Genomic DNA, 21,859 nt, shown 5'->3' on the forward strand with positions numbered 1-21,859 from the left:
TGGATCGCCGCGTCACAACAGATACACGCCCCTCCAGACACGTCACAGGGAGGTGTGGGAGGCGGGTTGATCAAATGGGGGTGTGTCAGGAAATATAAAAAGCAGGGAATCCCTCAGTGCAGTGACGGCACACGCCAGGAACAGGCGTCTTTTTGTTTACCTCCAACCCGGAAGGACTAAACTTCTTGCCACTGCAAGAATGTTTTAAACAGGATACCCCTTGCCACTGCAAGCAGGCTCAGTCTTATGAGCTTTCGTCTGATACTAATTGACAGCAATACTGATATCTAGGCAGTTAAACCTCAAATCTGGATATAACTGCTGCTTTGACCCATCTCCCCTGAGGAACTGCTTGGTCAGCAGGGAAACGCGTTGGGAGAAATACTTACCATCTATCACTTCAGGAGAAGCCATATAACCATCCTCGGACACATTGACCAAAAGGACTACCAACTGAAAATAAGGGGTAGGAGGGCAACTGCCCCAGGTCTTTTTACTCTAATCTATAAATGTGGTCCTTGCAAGAGGATAAGATATTGGATAAAACCTCCTGATGAAAGTGATTATAATACATTACAATACGAAGAAACCTTATTTAAGGCGGACTGATATTTTCTTGCTGTCTTCAGTAATTTTGTTTGATTTTGATATAAATCATTGAATACGAATTGGCATGCAGTATTGGCATTCGATATCCTTACTCTTTGACACAGTTTTGTTATCTATTTTTAACAAGTTCAGTAAAAGTTATATTTTATTACTCCGGATCTATTTTCATTTCTTTCAATATTACGGAGAACTTATTTATCTCTATCCAGGTGGGGGATATACAACACCACGAATATTTTTTTGCAGAGATAGGTGCAGATCGCCAGGACAATAAATGTCTATGGGAGGTCCGCAACTGGTTAAAAACAGTGTAGCTATGCATAGGAATACATTAAGCTTCATGTAAATGCAACTTTTAAGGGACTTTTCTGCAGACAAATATAAAACGCAAAAAAAAAAGTACAAAAAACAGTTGAGTGAGTTTTTCATGAGTGTCATGACTATTGCTACTGAAAGCTGTTGCCTATAAGTTATGTGACACTATTGAGGCTGTAGCGCAACAAAAGTCTATTTTCAGCCCCGGGCTTAAAGTGAATGTCCACCTTTTAAAACCAAGTTGTTTGTAAAGCCAACGTTCTGTGACTATTAATTTCATAAAACATCTTTAAAGCCCCAAAACCCCTAGATAGACATCAAATTTAAAAAAAAGTTAGTTAATAAAATTGTGCTTGAGATTAGAGATGAGCGAACCGGGACAACCGAACCCGGTTTCGGTCCGAACTTCCGGAAAAGTTCGGTTCGCAGCGAATCCGAACTTCACCGGGTTCGGCAGAACCCGTTTTGACCGAACCCGGCTACATTTTGGCGCCTGCCACATGTTACATCTAAAATGGAGGATTTCACAAGATCACCTGACATCAGGCTACCCCATAATGCCTTGCAAACGGCTCTCCCAGCCAATCGGGAGGCAGCATAGGGGCGGGCTCAAGCCTGCAATAAAAGTCTATGCACGGAGCTCAGCGGCCATTTTAGAGACAGGAGCTGTAGGGATAGCATCTCTGTGCAGTAAGGGAAAGCTTTAGGAATCTAAAAGGCAGGAATCCAGCAATCGAAGGGGCTCATCCGCTACTCACTACTCAGCCAATGTGTGAATACGCTTTTATAAGTGGCTCATCCCCGTTGCATCCAACTTGCAATACAGGCAGCCTTTGTAGTACTATAACGCCCAGCATTCCCTGAGTCAGTGCACAGTGGCTGATAGAAATTCTCATTCATTGCCATTTGCCAAGCCAGTGTGTGAATACGCTTTTAGAAGGGGCTCATCCCCGGCCGTTAACATAACAAACAAATAACAATCCAACTTGCAATACAGGCAGCCTTTGTAGTAGACATAGTACTACAACGCCCAGCATTCCCTGAGTGCATTGCGGCGTGGCTGATAGAAATTCTCATTAATTGCCATTTGCCAAGCCAGTGTCAGTGTGTGAATACGGTTTTAGAAGGGGCTCATCCCCGGCCGTTAACATAACAAACAAATAACAATCCAACTTGCAATACAGGCAGCCTTTGTAGTAGTAGTAGTAGTACTACAACGCCCAGCATTCCCTGAGTGCACTGCAACGTGGCTGATAGAAATTCTCATTCATTGCCATTTGCCAAGCCAGTGTCAGTGTGAATACGCTTTTAGAAGGGGCTCATCCCCCGGGTTTTGATTCAACTTGCTGCACTCCAGCAGTGAAATGTCTGGTAAAAAAAAAGGTTGTGAAAGGACGGGGTAGAGGAAAAAACCCATGCCTTGTCCTCTTCCAGTCCAAATGTTGGATCTATTGGTGCCAGACCCAGTACCAGCATTTGTGGCACAAGACATGTGCCCAGTTCCACTAGTAGCAGCAGCCATGTGCCTGCTGGTAGTAGTAGCAGTATCAGCAAGCCAGACTTGTCCATCTCCTCCGGTGGGCGGGTTACTTTAGACAATACGACCATTGTGGACTGGTTGGCTGGCTCGCGGTCATCTCAGCAGGAAGACTCTGACGATCTGGCTTCAAGACAGGTTTCGTTGGATTCCAGATCCTCTACAGTTCCTTGGCACAGTGACAGTAGTAATATAGGTATTTCTAGCGTTTCCATTCCATCATCTATGTCTTCCTAGCGGGAAGACATCTTTCCTGAGAGTCCTAAGAGACATCTCCTTGGGTGCGAAGGAAGATACTGGACAACATAGTGATGATGATGATTTGTTTTCCGCGAGTCAGCCAATGGAGTGTGTTGCAGCGGTGGTGGAGGTGGAAGTGGTGTCCGAGACGCATAGCTGCGGTAGTGGGGGTGTTGGTGGTGGTAGCCATGGTGGGAGACGCAGTAATGAGGGGGGGCATGGAGCCCGCCATGATGTCACATCACATTCACAACACAGTGACAGAAGTGGCGGGGATGATGAGGAAGGCTATGATGATGATGTTGTTTTAGACAGGACGTGGGAACCAGGTGACGAGGTGATGACGGCATCAGAGGAGGAGTGTAGTAGTGGTGGCACTGGCCGTGATAAACAGCCAAGCCGAGGTAGGGGCAGAAGTCAATCTGCCAAACGTTGCAGCGGTAGGGTCAGCTCAGCAGCCGGTGACGGCGACACTGATGCTACTGGTGTAGGCTCCCGAAAAAAGCCTGCCAGACAAGGGGCAAGCTCGGGTGGTGGTGGTGGTGGTGGTGTTGGTGGTGGACGTGGTACTACCTCTTTACGGTACTCTGCCGTGTGGCAATTTTTCTGAACCTTCCCGGAGGACGAATACATGGCACAGTGCCGTATCTGCAAGCAGAAAGTAAGGCGTGGGCAGGGCAGCAATGTAGGAACTACCGCTCTACATAAACACATGGAGCGGCATCACAAGGCCATGTGGGACAATCGACATGCCCCACCATCATCATGTACATCTAATGAAGACCCCTCTGCCGCTGCTGCTGCTGCTGCTCCGAGTCCCTGTCATCTAAGTAGTAGCCAGGCCTTATCCACCATGTCGTTGTCATCATCATCATCACTGTCATCTAGTGCTCCTCCTACATCCCGTCAGTTATCCATTACGGAATCGTTGTCCAATAAGCAACAATATATACCCAGTCATCCACTTGTCGAGCGGCTTAATTCACACCTGGCTAAGTTGTTGGTGGTGCAGTCGCTGCCGTACCACCTGGACGACTCCGCCAGCTTCAAGCAATTGATGGCGTGCGCTCAGCCTAGGTGGCGAATACCTAGCCGGCATTACTTCTCCAAAACAGCTGTCCCTGCCTTGCACAAGCACATGGAGGAAAAGGTGTGCCAGTCCTTGCAATTATCCGTGTGCAGCAGGGTACATGCCACCGTCGACACGTGGAGCAGCAACTATGGGCAGGGACAGTACATGTCTTTCACGGCCCACTGGGTCAATATTTTGCAGTCCGATGCACCACCGCAGCAATGCCAGGCATTACCACCTCCACGCTTGTATCTTTCTGGTTCAACTCCGGACACCAGGCGCCTACCATCCTCCTCCTCCTACTCCTCCTCCTCCTCCTTGCCTTCCTCCTTGGAGGTCTTCCCGTCCCCGACAGGACACACCGTATCTTCCACTCCTCCTCCCTCCTCTTTTCATAGGTGCAAGGTGAAGCGCCACAACACTGTCTTACACCTGCTGAGCCTGGGCGAGAAAAGCCACACAGGGCAGGAGCTGCTGCTGTGCATCAAGGAGGAAATCGCACGCTGGCTGTCTCCTCTGAAACTCACACTGGGCAATGTTGTCTCTGATAACAGCAAGAACGTTGTGGCTGCACTGCGTCTAGGTCACCTGACACACGCTCCTTGCATGGCACATGTGATCAATCTGGTCATAACACGCTTCTTAAAGTCATATGTTGGTTTGAAGGGTGTGCTGGCCATGTCCAGGAGGGTTTGCGTTCGCTTTAGACGTTCGTATGCATTTAAGCACGCCCTCCTGGACTTGCAACGTCAAAACAATCTCCCAGAACACAGCCTGATTTGCGACGTTCCAACACGCTGGAATTCCACCCTGCACATGTTGGACCGTCTGTACGAACAGCGGAAAGCCGTGAATGATTTCCTGATGCAGCAGACGGGCAGCGTTTGGAGCCAGTGTAATTTCGAGCTCAGGCACTGGCAGCTGGTTAGAGATGCATGTCGTGTTTTGAGGCCCTTTGAAGAGGCCACACGATTTGTGAGCCGTGACGCTAGCGGAATGAACGATGTTATGCTGCTGATCTTCATTATGGAGCAAACGCTCACAGCGATGATTCAGTAAAGGATGGAGGAAGGATCACATCTGGCTATGGATGTTGAGGAGGAGGAGGAGGATAAGGATGAGGAAACAGGACCTGAAGGGGAGCTGGATTTGGAGATGGAATCACAGGAAGGGATAGGGGACGAGGCAGCCGCACAACATGACAGTGATGGTGGTGATGACGAGTCTGACGACGACCTTGATGATGGACAACCATGGCAGTATGGGGCGGAGATGGAACCAACCGGGCCCTCTGAAACGCTGGCCAGGATGGCGAGCTGTATGCTTCGTTTCTTGCGCACTGACTGTCGTATTGTTAGCATGAAGCAAAGAGATGAGTACTGGATAGCCACACTTTTAGACCCTCGGTATAAAGCCAGAATGGGGGAGTTTTTTGCGCCTTCCGAGAGGGAGGCAAAATTGGCTTATTATCGAGAGAAGCTATGCAGCCAGCTTGTCACGGCTTTCAAACGGCAAACACCTGCTGCAAGCATGTCTGACCGGGGGGCCACTCTCCGCTCCCCACTGTCTCATCGTTCCACAGCCTCTGGCAGAGCTACCTCTGCAATAGGCGGCAGCAGCGGCAGCAGCAGCAGCCAATTCAGTTTGGAAAATATGATGACAACATTTTTACATCCAATACCCCGACCTGACACACATCGTAGTCACCAAAGGGATGTTCACCATCACCAGGTGCAGCATCTAAGCAACCAGGTTCACTCGTACCTGGACTGTGCCCTTTCTCTGTCAGAAATGCTGATCCCAGACCCCATGGACTTCTGGGTCAGCAGATTGGATCATTGGCAAGAACTGGCCCAGTTTGCCATGGGTGTACTGTCTTGTCCACCCTCCAGTGTAGCATCAGAGAGGGTATTCAGCGTGGCAGGGGGCTTCGTCACCCCTAAGCGAACAAGATTGTCCGCCAACAGCTTGGAAAATCTCACGTTTCTGAAAATGAATCAAGCGTGGATCGGTGAGGATTTTAAAACCCCTGTGCCTGATGCCACTGGTTAGATCTGACATTGCTGCTGCTGCTGCCGCTGCCGCCTGCTACTGCCGCTGCCGCCTGCTACTGCCGCCTGCTACTACGGGATTCTATCCTGTCCACACTTTTTTTAATGTGCCGCTGTTGGTGCTGCTACTACTTCTACCACCAATCCACCCCCAGTGCCGTCTGCTACAAGCAGGCCTGCCCCACCACAGGGCTTTGTCCTGTGACTGTCGTCCAGTCTCTTTTTTTAATGTGCTGCTACTACTACTACCACCACCCTTGCTGTCTGTGTTGGCTACCTCTACTACCACCAATACACCTCCACTGGCGCCCGTCTGCTACAAGCAGGCCTGAGGCCTGCCCCACCACAAGGCTTTGTCCTGTGACTGTCGTCCAGTCTCTTTTTTTAATGTGCTGCTACTACTACTACCAGTTTGCCACCCTTGCTGTCTGTGTTGGCTACCTCTACTACCACCAATACACCTCCACTGCCGCCCGTCTGCTACAAGCAGGCCTGAGGCCTGCCCCACCACAGGGCTTTGTCCTGTGACTGTCGTCCAGTCTCTTTTTTTAATGTGCTGCTACTACTACTACCACCACCCTTGCTGTCTGTGTTGGCTACCTCTACTACCACCAATACACCTCCACTGCCGCCCGTCTGCTACAAGCAGGCCTGAGGCCTGCCCCACCACAGGGCTTTGTCCTGTGACTGTCGTCCAGTCTCTTTTTTTAATGTGCTGCTACTACTACTACCACCACACTTGCTGTCTGTGTTGGCTACCTCTACTACCACCAATACACCTCCACTGCCGCCTGTCTGCTACAAGCAGGCCTGAGGCCTGCCCCACCACAGGGCTTTGTCCTGTGACTGTCGTCCAGTCTCTTTTTTTAATGTGCTGCTACTACTACTACCACCACCCTTGCTGTCTGTGTTGGCTACCTCTACTACCACCAATACACCTCCACTGCCGCCCGTCTGCTACAAGCAGGCCTGAGGCCTGCCCCACCACAGGGCTTTGTCCTGTGACTGTCGTCCAGTCTCTTTTTTTAATGTGCTGCTACTACTACTACCACCACCCTTGCTGTCTGTGTTGGCTACCTCTACTACCACCAATACACCTCCACTGCCGCCCGTCTGCTACAAGCAGGCCTGAGGCCTGCCCCACCACAGGGCTTTGTCCTGTGACTGTCGTCCAGTCTCTTTTTTTAATGTGCTGCTACTACTACTACCAGTCTACCACCCTTGCTGTCTGTGTTAGCTACCTCTACTACCACCAATACACCTCCACTGCCGCCCGTCTGCTACAAGCAGGCCTGGAGGGCTTGTCAAAAACCATTGCTTGTTGCTTTTACATACATGTATGGATGAACCCCGGCAGGCATCTGCCAATAAAAAGGGTAAATTTTTGGAGGGCTTGTGAAAAGCCATTGCTTGTTGCTTTTACATTACATCCATGTATGGATGAACCCCGGCAGGCATCTGCCAATACAAAAGGGTACATTTTTGGAGGGCTTGTCAAAAGCCATTGCTTGTTTCTTTTACATCCATGTATGGATGAACCCCGGCAGGCATCTGCTAATAAAAAGGGTGAATTTTTGGAGGGCTTGTCAAAAGCCATTGCTTGTTGCTTTTACATTACATACATGTATGGATGAACCCCGGCAGGCATCTGCCAATAAAAAGGGTACATTTTTGGAGGGCTTGTGAAAAGCCATTGCTTGTTGCTTTTACATCCATGTATGGATGAACCCCGCAGGCATCTGCCAATAAAAAGGGTAAATTTTTGGAGGACTTGTCAAAAGCCATTGCTTGTTTCTTTTACATCCATGTATGGATGAACCCCGGCAGGCATCTGCCAATAAAAAGGGTAAATTTTTGGAGGGCTTGAACTCAAAAGCCATTGCTTGTTGCTTTTACATCCATGTATGGATGAACCCCGGCAGGCATCTGCCACCATAAAGGGTACATTTTTTGAGGGCTTGACAAAAGCCATTGCTTCTTCTTTTACCACCTTATATGTATGAACCCTGGCAGGCATCAGCCGCCTAAAATGGTTAATTTTTGTACCTTTTTTAACAATGCATTAAGCATACAACATGCACAAGTGCAGTGGTTTCTGTTAGTTATCACCGTGTCCCATCCGTTTTCCTATAGCCATACATGTTGGCGTAACTTTGACACTAACTTTGCCTTAAAGACAGCTCAAAAGTACTTGGATACACTCATGGGTGACCTAAGAGTGTTATACAGGGCTTATAGGGCTTTTAAACAGTGTTATACACGATTTTTAGGGGCTTTCTTGTATTACAGGTTCGGTCAGAACTAGTTCGGTCCGAATCAAACTTTTTCATGAAATTCGGCGAACCTGCCGAACCGAACTTTTCATAAGTTCGCTCATCTCTACTTGAGATGTCACTAGGGGGAGCTTATGAGCTTACTGCATACTATTTCATTATTCAGTACTTTGCATAAAATCTCACCCTAGTGGTGGCTGCAGGCAGAGCCCTGACTGCTATCAAGATATATTAAGAAATTAATTAGTACAGAAAATTGGACCTTCTGAGTGATGGACACAGTATAAGTATTGCATTTTTGTAACACAGTAAAGCAGTTTTTATGATAGATTACCTCATATATCCCATTATTTCTACATTTGTGTTTTGGTTTCCATAGTACCTCTCCTGACATATACTTTATTGTCCACCTAAAACATCAAGACAAGTAATATGAATGTTTTTCTATATCAATGGTTTAATAATGCGACAAGATTTACTCATTCTTGATGCAAGACTTAAGGTCAAAGCAATTGAGGAAATTGCCTGAGGCCCCTAGTTGCTAAAGACAGCAATTACCTATAAATTTTAATGTGTTGACTTTTAAATTAAGCTGTGAGTGATGATTTGTTTCAAGAGAAAAATAGGAAATTATATGATTTTTTTTCTGGATAAAGATTTGTTTTAAACAACTGAATTAAGAATGGTAAATGAATGCAGCAGTTATTATGGATGAGCAAAATATCAAAATTCTTTTATTATAGATCATGCATTTTAATGACTTTACCCTGCTCATTCATCTATATTAACCCCCTAATGGCAACCCATATGCCTTTTCATGGCAGTCATTAAGGGTACTTATGCCACAGGCAGTGCTGTGACATAAGCCCAGCACGGGTGTCCTGTGTCGTCTGTTTAAAGACAGCCGGGCTCCTGCTTTAATGTGCGTAATAAAAGTTCCCGTAGAGCCTGCCCATTTAACCAGTTAGATGGCGTAATTAATAGTGACCTAGGCATCTATATGGTTGCAGAGGGACGGGGCTCCCTCTGTCTCCACATTAGAGCCCTCGCAGTGCAATCATAGGGTGCCAATAGTAGGCCCTGCCACTAACATACATAATACACTGCAATACAGAAGCATTGCAGTGTACAGTCCTGGCCAAAAGTTTTGAGACTGACAAAAATGTTGGTTTTCACAAAGTTTGCTACTTCAGCTTTTATAACGCAAACTTGCATTAACTCTAGATTGTTATGAAGAGTGATCAGATGAATTGCAATTAATTGTAAAGTCATTCTTTGTCACAAAAATTAACTTAATCACACAAAAAAACATTTCCACTGCATTTCAGCCCTGCCACAGAATGACCTGCAGTGCTAACATTATTTCAGTGATCTTCTCCTTAGTTCAGAAGAAAGTGTTACAGGGAGACAAGGCAGCTGATATCACTCTGTCATGCCAATTGAATTATAAGAGCAGACTGGTTCCTTTAAAAGGGGGATGGTACTTGAAATCATTGTCTTCTTCTGTTAACCATGGTTACCTCTAAGGAAACATGTGCAGTCATCATTGCTTTAAATCAGAAGGTCTTTATAGGCAAAGACATTGCTTCTTGTAAGATTGCCCCTAAATCAACCATTTATCGGATCATAAAAAAACTTCAAGGAGAGAGGTTCAATTGCTGTGAAGAAGGCTTCAGGTTGCCCAAGCAAGTGCCAGGACCATCTCTTAAAGAGGATTCAGCTATGGGATCGGTTCAACACCAGTGCAGAGCTTGCTCAGTATTGGCAGTAGGCAGGTGTCAGTGCATCTGAACGCACAGTGAGGCAAAGACTTTTGGAGGCTGGCCTTGTGTTAACAAGGGCAGCAAAGAATACACTTCTCTCCAAAAAAAACATCAAGGACAGACTGAAATTTTGCTTGAAGTACAGGGATTGGACTGCAGAGAACTGGGGTAAAGTTATTTTCTCTGATGAAGCCCCTTTCAGACTGTTTGGGACATCTAGAACAATGATTGTCTGGAGAAGAAAAGGTGAGCGCTGCCATGAGTCCTGTGTCATGACATCAGTAAAGCATCCGGAGAACAATTATGTGTGGGGTTGCTCTTCATCCAAGGGAGTAGGCTCACTCATAATTTTGCCTAAGAATACTTCCATAAATAAAGAATGGTATCTAATTATCCTCCAAGAGCAACTACTCCCAACGATCTAGGAGCAATTTGGTGATGAACAATGATTTTTCCAGCATAATGGAGCGCCATGTCACAAGGCAAAAGTGATAACTAAGTGGCTCAGTGAACAAAACATTGACATTTTGGGTCCATGGCCAGGAAAATACCTAGATCTCAATCCCATTGAGAACCTGTGGTCAAGCCTCAAAAAGTGGGTGGACAAACAAAAACACAGAAATTGTGATAAACTCCAAGCACTGATTAGGCAAGAATGGGGTGCCATCAGTCAGGATTTGGCCCAGAAGCTGATATCCAGCATGCGAGGGCGAATTGCAGAAGTCTTGAAAAAGAAGGGCCAACACTGTAAATGTTGAGTCTTTGCATAAACTTGATGTATTTGTCAATAAAAGTTTAAAAACTCATAAGCAGCAAACTTTGTGAAAACTAAAATTAGTGTCAGTCTCAAAACATTTGGCCAGGACTGTAATATAAAAGCAATCAAGTAATAACATAGTAAAGTCCCGTAGTTGGACTAAAAAAAAAAGTTAAGAAATAATTTAACCCCTTGGAGACACAGACAGTTTTGGCCTTGTGGATACAGCCTATTTTTTTAAAATCTAACATGTCACTTTATGTGGTAATAACTTTGGAATGCATTTACTTATCCAAGCGATTCTGAGACTGTTTTCTCGTGACATATTGTACTTTATGTTAGTGAAAAAATTTGATTGATAAATTCTATATTTATTTGTGAAAAACTCCAAAATTGAGAGAAAATTTGAAAAATTAGCATTTTTCTAAATTTAAATGTATCTGCTTGTAAAACAGCTAGTGATACCACACAAAATAGTTACTAGTTAACATTTCCCATATGTCCACTTTATGTTTGCATCGTTTTTTGAATGTGCTTTTATTTTTCTAGGACGTAACAAGGCTTAGAACTTTAGCAGCAATTTCTCACATTTTCAAGAAAATTTCAAAGGGCTATTTTTTCATGGACCAGTTCAGTTCTGAAGTGGTTTTGAGGGCCTTATATGTTAGAAAGTCCACATAAAACACCCCATTTTGAAAACTTCACCCCTCAAGTATTCAAAACAGCATTCAGAAAGTATTTTAACACTTTAGGCGTTTCACAGGAATTAAAGCAATGCTGAGGTGAAATGTGCAAATTTCATTTTTTTGCCAAAATTCATTAGTAATACATTCTTTTCTGTAACACAGAAGGTTTAACCGGAGAAATGCAACTCAATATTTATTGCCCAGATTCTGCAGTTTTTATAAATATCCCACATGTGGCCCTAGTGTGGTAATTTACTGAAGCACAGGCCTCAGAAGCAAAGGAGCACCTTGTGGAGTTTGGGGCCTCCTTTTTATTAGAATATATTTTAGGCACCATGTCAGGTCTGAAGAGGTCTTGTGGTGCCAAAACAGTGGAAACCACCCCAAAAAGACACCATTTTGTAAATTACACCCCAAGGAATTAATCTAGGGGTAATGTGAGCATTTTGACCCCACAGGTTTTTTGCTAAATTTCTTTGAATTATGCTGTAAAAATTAAAATCTACATTTCTTCCAATAAAACATACAATGTTTTTATTTTTACAAGGAATAAAGGAGAAAAAGCCACACACATAATTGTAAAGCAACTTCTCCCGAGTAAAACAATACCCCGCACAGGGGCGTAGCTAAAGGCTCATGGGCCCTGGTGCAAGATTCAGCTTCGGCCCCCCTACCCCTCCCCAACACCACAAGACCCCTGCATGTGCCTATGCCCAACAGCCCCTATGGGTGCCAACACAGTATAATGCCCCCCATAGCTGCCCCCACACAGTATAATGCCCCCCATAGATGCCCCCACACAGTATAATGCCCCCCATAGCTCATAACTGCCCCCACACAGTATAATGCCCCCCATAGCTGCCCCATAAAGTATAATGTCCCCCATAACTGCCCCCATACAGTATAATTCCCCACACACAATATAATGCCCCGATAGCTGCCCTCATACAGTATAATGCCCCCATAGCTGCCCTCATACTGTATAATGCCCCCATAGCTGCCCTCATACTGTATAATGCCTGCATAGCTGCCTAAAACACAGTTTAATGCTCTCCGTAGCTGCCCCATACAGTATAATGCCCCTATACAGTATAATGCCCTCATTAGCTGCCTCCACACAGTATAATGTCTCCATTAGCGGCCCCACGCTGTGTAATGCGCCCCCATAGCTGCCCCCATGCTGTATAATGCATCCCCTGTAGCTGCCCCATACAGTATAATGCCCCCCATGGCTGCTTCCGATTACGTCACTACATCGCACCTGCCTGCGCCGAGCCGCTCACGGCACATTGAATGCTGGAGCAAGGAGCCGTCAGCTCCTTGCTCCAGAATTGAATTCAACTGTAAATGCGTCCTGACGACGCAGATGCATTTGGAACAGGAACCTCGGTGAGTGGCTCGTGTCCCCCCGGAGCTCTTCACTCAACCCCCCACGGAGTTGCGACCAATAGTTTGTAATGTATAGTTATGTGCTCTCCTCTTTCCACCACAAACACAGACAGCACGATACAATACATTACATTACAGGCTCCCTCTACGGCTCACCACGTGTTGTTGTTTCTTGAAGAATAAGAGGATCGGCTTCAACTTCCATGCTCTCTCCCACCGTCCGCACTAGGTCTGCACCTCTTCCTGAATGGCTGGAATGCCCCTCACGTGATATCACATGGTACACTGAGTGTACCATGTGACCGTGACGTCACGTAAGGGTTCCCTCAGCCTAGTGCCGGCGTCACTGCAAGTATATCATTAAAAAATCTATTGTACAGTTAGCGCCTTGTGGCAATGGGGTGCCTATGGGGCCCCCAGGCTTAGGAGCCCGGTCGCAACTGCAACCGCTGTGACCTCTACAGCTACGCCACTGATCCCACATGTGGTCCTAAATGGCTGTTTAGACACAGGGCAGGGCTCAGAAGGGAAAGAGCGCCATTTGGCTTTTGGTGCTCAAATTTAGCAGGAATGGTTTGCGGAGGCCATGTCGCATTTGCAAAGCCCCTGAACGATCAAAATAGTGGAAACCCCCTAAAAGTGACCTCATTTTGGAAACTACACTTCTTATGGAAATTATCAAGGGGTATAGTGAGCATTTTGACCCCACAGTTTTTTTGCAGAATTAATTGGAAGTAGACCATGAAAATGAAAACCTAAATTTTTTCCCATAAAATGTAGTTTTAGCTTCGTTTTTTCCATTTTCACAAGGTCTAAAGAAGAAAAAGCACCCAAAAATTTGTGAAGCAATTTTTTCTGAGCACGTTAATACCCCATATGTGGTCCTAAACTGCTGTTTGGACACACGGTAGGGCTCAGAATGGAAGGAGCATTTTTTGACATGCAGATTTTGCTGGATTGGTTTTCAGGGGCCATGTCGCATTGGCAAAGCTCCTGAGGGATCAAAACAGTGAAAACCCCCTAAAAGTGACCACATTTTGGAAACTACACCCCTTATGGAAATTATCTAGGGGTATAGTGAGCATTTTGACCCCACAGTTTTTTTGCAGAATTAATTGGAAGTAGGCCATGAAAATGAAAACCTAAATTTTTTCCCATAAAATGTAGTTTTAGCTTAGTTTTTTTTCATTTTCACAAGGTCTAAAGGAGAAAAAGAACCCCAAAATTTGTGAAGCAATGTCTCCTGAGCACGTCAATACTCCCATATGTGGTCCTAAACTGCTGTTTGGGCACACGGTACGGCTCAGAATGGAAGGAGAATTTTTGGCGTGCAGATTTTGCTGGATTGGTTTTCAGGGGCCATGTCGCATTGGCAAAGCCCCTGAGGGACCAAAACAGTAGAAACCCCTTAAAAGTGACCCCATTTTAGAGACTACATCCCTTAGGGCATCTCCAGCTAGAGGTAAAAATAAGAAGTAGTATTTTTTGGGGGGTTTCGCTGGTATTTTAATTTGTAATTGTGGGGGCATCAGGGTGTAATACGGTGGTATAAAAAAAGGGTACATGAATAATAAAATTAATAATTCATAGATGTGTGGTACACTTTGAAACACTCCTCTATGCACAGGCCCATTTTTTCTGGGCAGGTGACACACTTATACGTGGTGTCTCTTCTTATCCCCCTTTTGGAACACGCTCTGCACCTGTTCTGGGACATTCCCTTCTTTGCAGTTTGGGGAACGATGCTGGGAAAGTACTGCCCTGTTACAATACGGGCGCCCTCGCTTCCAGCAGATGTGCTTGGTCCCTCTCCTTCCTGGTTTTCAAATAGAAGTGCCATGATAACTACCTCTTAAAACTGAAGAAATGTCCCTGTCCGGCCTGCACATCGAGATAGCACGTAAGCGTTGTACAATGCCATTAGTACAATGTGCACTGCCACTTTTTTGTACCACGCCCTTGTCTTCCGCATTGCACTATACGGCTTCAGCACTTGATCTGAAAGATCAACCCCTCCCATGTATTTTATTATATCCCAGGATGGAATCTGGCTTGGGGGTTACTGTACTGGTACCTCATACAGGGACAGGGGTGTTGCCTTTCCAATGTATTGTGGTCAAGAGAAGAACATCCCGCTTGTCCTTGTACTTGACAAACAACACCTTCTCGCTGCAAAGTGCCCTGCTCTCACCCCTTCTGAGACTTTGGCCAAGCAGGGTTTTAGGGAGGCCTCTCTCGTTTTTGCGCACGTTTCTGCATGCTGCAGTATTTCTGGTGGAGAGGCATTTAAATAATGGGATGCTGTTGTAGAAGTTATCCATATAAAGGTGATAACCCTGGTCCAGCAGTGGGTGCACCAAATCCCACACTATTTTCCCACTAACTTCCAGGACGGAGGGGGCATTCTGGAGGTTCAATCCTGGAGTCCTTCCCGAATCCTGTAGGTGTAACCTGAGCTACTCTTGCACAGATTGTACATTTTTTATCCCATACCTCGCCCTCTTGCTTGGCAGGTATTGGCGGAATTTTAGCCTCCCCTTAAAATGTACAAGGGACTCGTCTATTGAATTTCGGGGGTGTACACTTCTTGAAATCTGGTGCTATGATCAATGACTGGCCTGATTTTAAATAGGCGGTCATATATGGGGTCATCATGGGGCGGGCACTGTTCATTATCATTATAATGCAAAAACGTTGAAATCGCTACCGGTTCATGGCCATGTGGTAAATTGGGGTGTTGTACAAAACATCTGTACTCCAGTACTGCCTAATCTTTAGGTTCTTCACTAGACCCATATGCAGCACCAGGCCCCAAAATGTCCTCATATCCGCTGCACCTGAGGGGTCTAGCATATGATGACGTGGGATTCTGGGCAATATATTCCTGGGCATATAAATTGGTCTGGGCCACCATTAAATTCACAAATTCCTCACTGAAAAAAACCTTAAAAAAATCTATTTCTGTGAAGCCTTCAGTCTCAAAATTAATTCCTGAATTGCCCATGAAATCAGGGATCTGAGGCTGATAATTTACAGGGGCTGGGTTCCACATGAGCTCAGTAATTTCGGGGGTTTCCTCAGCTGATGTCCTGGGGCGCATTTGAGGGGGTTCCTCATCACTGGATGCGGATGATGAGGAGGAGGAGGTCAAGAGGAATGGGGCAATTTCCTCTTCTTCCTTGCTGGCCGATTCAATGTCAGAGGCCAGGATGGGGTATGCCTCCTCTGCTGAATAGACCCTTTGATATGATTGGGACATTTTTATTAGGGGGTTGTATGTGTTGTGCTTTTTTGTATAGATGTACAAAATAAAAATAAAAATTAGAGAATAAAAAGTACTGAATAAACTTCAGTAAAAAACAAAACAATATGGCAATATGAAACTGCAAAAAAACTTCTAACTTCCTGACACTAAGAAATTATCCCTTACTGTAGTATAAAAAATATACTAGAGTAAATTTAGACTAAATCTATAAAGCTACGCTATGTAAAATTTAGAGAACGAACTTCAGTAAAAACCAAACTGAACATCCATCACTAACTGACGCTAACCCTGTAACGCTACGGTATGACTAACTAATGCTAACAAAAAAACTATAGTATAAAAAATATACTACAGTAAATTTAGACTTAGGGCCTGTTCACATCAGTGTTGGCTTTCCGTTCCGCGATTCCGTCGGAGGTTTCCATCGGGTGAACCCCGCAACGGAAAGTCAAACTGAAACCACAGCTTCCGTTTCCGTCACCATTCCGGCAATTTTCCGTTTTAATGACGGAATCAATAGCGGAGTCGACTGTGCTATTGATTCCGTCGGAAAAACGGAAACCTTCCGGAATGGTGACGAATCAGCGGCATACACTTCTCTCCATTCATTTATATACCACATAGCGATATAGCTATATCGCTATGTGCAGCCACATAAACACAATATAACGTTACTGCAGTGTCCTGATAATGAATATACATTACCTCCAGCCAGGAAGTGATATGTATTCAGAATCCTGTCACTTCTGTAGCTATATTTACATGATATTTACAGCAAGGCAAACGTAATCTCATTTGAAATGACAGGCTACATCGTAATCTCGCGAGATTACGCTTGCTGTGCTGTGGTGTCGGGTTTGTGTTAGCGAAGTGTCAGGATTCTGAATACACATCACGTCCTGGCTGGAGGTAATGTATATTCATTGTCAGGACACTGCAGTAACGTTATAGTTTGTTTATGTGGCTGCACATAGCGATATAGCTATATCGCTATGTGGTGTGTAAATGAATGGGGAGAAGTGTATGACGCTGTACAACGCCCACTTGGTCAAAAAGTAAAACACACCCAGTTGTTCATTAAGAAAGTCATTAGTATAAAGATAATATAGGTCATAACTTATAGTCAAAAATGATCGTTTTTCTAAATAAAAAAACACTGCTGTAATCTACATTACAGCGCCGATCATATCATGTACAATAAAGGGCACTTATAATGTGGTGACAGAGCCTCTTTAACCCCTTCCCGCTCCTGGATGTACTATTAGGTCATGGTAGCTATATCGTTCGCGCTCCATGACCTAATAGTACGTCACGGGAGTAACGGCCATTTCGGCCATCTTCCCGACACATACAGGAGCTGTGACAGCTGCTGTCTCGTACAGCAGTTTCCGCAGCTCCTACAGTGGAGACCGATCACTGTGTCCCCGCTGATTAACCCCTTAAAAGCCGCGTTCAATAGTGATCGCGGCTTCTTAGGGGTTAATTTACCATCGCCGGCCTGCTACACGATACCGGCCGGTGATGGTTACTATGGCAACCGGACACCTAACAATGGCGTCCGGCTATGCCATCGACGGAAGCCTAGTGGGTCGTGACAAAGTCAGGACCCACTATGCTTGCTGTCAGTGAGTAGCTGACAGCTCTAATACACTGCACTACGCATGTAGAGCAGTGTATTAGAATAGCGATCAGGGCCTCCTGCCCTCAAGTCCCCTAGTAGGACAAAGTAGTATATTTAAAAAAGTTTAAAAAATATGTGTAAAAATAAGAAAATAAAAGTTTTAAAAGTAATAAAAGTAAAAATCCCCCTTTTTCCCTTATCAGTCCTTTATTATTAATAAAAATATATAAAAAAACATATAAACTATACATAATTGGTATCGCCGCGTCCGTAACGGCCTGAACTACAAAATTATTTTGTTATTTAACCCGCGCGGTGAACGCCGAAAAAGAAAATAATAATGAACCGTACCAGAATCACAATTGTTTGGTCACTTCACCTCCCAAAAAATGGAATAAAAAGAGATCAAAAGTTGCATGTACCTAAGAATTGTGCTGATCGAAACTACAGTTCGTTACGCAAAAAATAAGTCCTCGCCCGACTTTCTTGATGGAAAAATAAAAACGTTATGGCTCTTAGAATAAGGTAACACAAAAAGTAAATGATTTTTTACAAAAAGTATTTTATTGTGTAAACGCCATAAGACATAAAAAAAACTATAAACTATAAACATATGGTATCGCCGTAATCGTATAGAATAAAGTGAATACGTCATTTATAGCGCACGGTGAACGCTGTAAAAAAATTGAATAAACAAACAATAGTAGAATTGCTGTTTTTTAGTCACCATGCCACTTAAAAATAGAATAAAAGCTGATCAAAAAGCCGCATGCACCCCATGAAAACTACAATGAATTCCTCAAGGGGTCTAGTTTCCAAAATGGGGTCACTTTTGGGGGGTTTCCACTGTTTTGGCACCACAAGACCTCTTCAAACCGGACATGGTGCCTAATAAAAAGGAGGCCTCAAAATCCACTAGGTGCTCCTTTGCTTCGGAGGCCGGTGCTTCAGTCTATTAGCGCACTAGGGCCACATGTGGGATATTTCTCAAAACTGCAGAATCTGGGCAATAAATATTGAGTTGCGTTTCTCTGGTAAAACCTGCTGTGTTATAAAAAAAATGGTATAAAAAGGATTTTCTGACAAAAAAAAATAAAATGTAAATTTCAACTTTACTTTGCTCTAAATTCCCATGAAACACCTAAAGGGTTCATAAACTTTCTAAATGCTTTTGTGAATACTTTGAGGGGTCTAGTTTCTACAATGGGGTGTTTGATGGGGGTGTCTAATATATAGGCCCCCTAAAAACAACTTCAGAACTGAACTGGAACCCAAAAAAAGAAATAAATGAGGCAATACTTCGCGTGAAGATGTATAAGCTGTGCGAGAGTGCATCAGGGTATACCTACAGATTTAGGATATATGAAGGGAAGGATAGCAGTATTCAGCCCCCAGAATGCCCCCCTTTACTAGGAGTTAATACAAAAATTGTGTGGGATTTTTATACCAGCATCCCACTCTTCAACTGCCTCGCTTCCAGAAGTCCTGCAGCATGCGGTACCGCTAGAAGAAACCTGAGAGGCCTCCCTAAGACTCGGCTTGGGCAAACAAGAAGGGGTGAGAGCAGGGCATATTCTAGCAGCAACATATTGTGTGTCAAGTACAAGAGAGATGTCCTTGTATTGACAACAATACATTGCCACACTAGTACCCATGTACCTGTAAGAGGTGCCAGTACAGAGACCCCCAAACCAGACTGCATCCTGAACTACAATAGGTACATGGGAGGAGTGGACTTGTCAGATCAAGCCCTGAAACCCTACAGCGCCATACGGTGTGGTATAAGAAGCTGTCGGTGCACATCATACCGATGGCATTGTGCAATGCGTACGTGCTACATCGATGTGAAGGTCAGAGGGGAACTTTCCTGGAATTTCAAGAGGTGGTTATCAAGAAACTAATTTTTAGGTACCATGAAGGGGGGGGGGGCACCCAGCACTTCTGGAAGCGTGGCCACACGCATCGTACCAGGGCAACACTTTCCAGGAGAAGTTCCCCAAACTGGCAAGAAGGGAAAAAGTCAAAAGAGGTGCAAAGTCTGCTATAAGAGGGGGATAAGCGAGGACACAATATATCAATGTGACACGTAACCCGAAAAACCAGGGCTCTGTATGAATGAGTGTTTTAAAACTTATCATACATCCCTTGATTTTTAATCTACCCCAGTTTTACTTACCCTGATGCACTCCGAACAGCTTATCCCCCCTCATCTTTCCCTTCTGAGCCCTGCTGCGTGCCCAGGCAGCTGATAACAGCCACATTGAGGGTATTGCCATACCCAGGAGAACCCACATTACAGTTTATGGGGTGTATGTTTCCGGTCAAAATGCTCACTACACCTCTAGATGAATGCCTTAAGGGTGTAGTTTTTAAAACGGGGTCACTTCTTGGGGGTTTCAACTGTACTGGTACCTCAGGGGCTTCTGCATACATGACTTTGCACCAGAAAATCTCCAGTAGGCCAAATGGTGGTCCTCTCATTCTGAGCCTTCCCATGGGCCGAAACGGCAGTTTATCACCACAAATGGGGTATTGCCACACTCAGGACAAATTTGGCAACAAAATTGGGTATTTTATTTCTTGTGAAAATAAGACATTTTCAGCCAAAACTACATATTATTGGAAAAAAATAATTTTGTTTTAATTCCCAGCCCAATTCAAATAAGTTCTGTGAAAAAACTATGGGGTCAAAATGGTCACAACACCCATAAATTCATTCCTTGAGGGGTGTAGTTTCCAAAATGGGGTCACTTCTGGTGAGTTTCCATTGCTTTGATACCTCTGGGGCTCTGCAAATGCGACATGGCACCCGAAAACCAATCCAGCAAAATCTGGACTCCAAAGAACAAATAGCACTCCTTTCATTCTGAGCCCTCCCATGGGCCCAAACGGCAGTTTATCACCACAAATGGGGTATTGCTGCATGCAGGACAAATTTGGCAACAAAATGGAGTATTTTATTTCTTGTGAAAATAAGACATTTTGAGCTAAAATGACATATTATTGGAAAAAAATTATTTTTTTTAAATTCTCAGCCCAATCCAAATAAGTTCTGTGAAGAAACTATGTGGTCTAAATGGTCACATTACCCATAAATGAATTCCTTGAGGGGTGTAGTTTCCAAAATGGGGTCTGTTCTGGTGGGTTTCCATTGCTTTGATACCTCTGGGGCTCTGCTAATGCGACATGGCACCCTAAAACCAATCCAGCAAAATCTGCGCTCCAAAGAACACACAGCGCTCCTTCCCTTCTGAGGCCTCCCATGGGCCCAAACATCAGTTTATCGCCACAAATGGGGTATTGCTGCACTCAAGAGAAATTGGGCAACAAAATGGGGTATTTTTTTCCCTGTGAAAATAAGAAATTGGGATGAAAATGACATCTTATTGGAAAAAATGTCAATTTTTAAATTTCACAGCCCAATTCAAATACGCGCTGTGAAAAAACTGTGGGGTCAAAATGGTAACAACAACCATAAATGAAATCCTCAGTTTCCGAAATGGGGTCACTTTTGGGGGATTCCTACTGTTTTGGCACCTCAACACCTCTTCAAACCTGGCATGCTGCCTAAAATATATTCTAATAAAAAAGAGGCCTCAAAATGCACTAGGTGCTTCTTTGCTTCTGAGGCTTGTGTTTTAGTCCACGAGCGCAGTAGAGCCACATGTGGGACATTTCTAAAAACTGCAGAATCTGGACAATACATATTTAGTAGTGTTTCTCTGATAAAACCTTCTGTGTTACAGAAAAAAATTAATACAATTGAAATTTAGCAAGAAAAATGAAATTTGCAAATTTCACCTATACTTTGCTTTAATTCCTGTGAAATGCCTAAAGGGTTAAATAAACTTTCTAAATGCTGTTTTGAATACTTTGAGGGGTCTAGTTTTCAAAATGGGGTGTTTTATTGGGGTTTCTAATATATAGGCCCCTCAAAGCCACTTCGGAACCAAACAGGTACCTTAAAAAAAAGGCTTTTGAACTTTTCTTGAAAATATGAGAAATTGCTGTTTATGTTCTAAGCCTTGTAACGTCCAAGAAAAATAAAAAAATGTTCAAAAAACGATGCCAATCTAAAGTAGACATTTGGGAAATGTGAACTAGTAACAATTTTGGGTGGTATAACCATCTGTTTTACAAGCAGATGCATTTAAATTCTGAAAAATGCTATTTTTTATACATTTTCTCTACATTTTGCAATTTTTCACCAATAAACACTGAATATAGCGTCCAAATTTTACCACTAACGTAAAGCCCAATGTGTCACGAGAAAACAATCTC

Source organism: Rhinoderma darwinii, chromosome 1 (genome assembly GCF_050947455.1).
Source record: "Rhinoderma darwinii isolate aRhiDar2 chromosome 1, aRhiDar2.hap1, whole genome shotgun sequence".
In the NCBI taxonomy this organism is placed as follows: domain Eukaryota; kingdom Metazoa; phylum Chordata; class Amphibia; order Anura; family Rhinodermatidae; genus Rhinoderma; species Rhinoderma darwinii.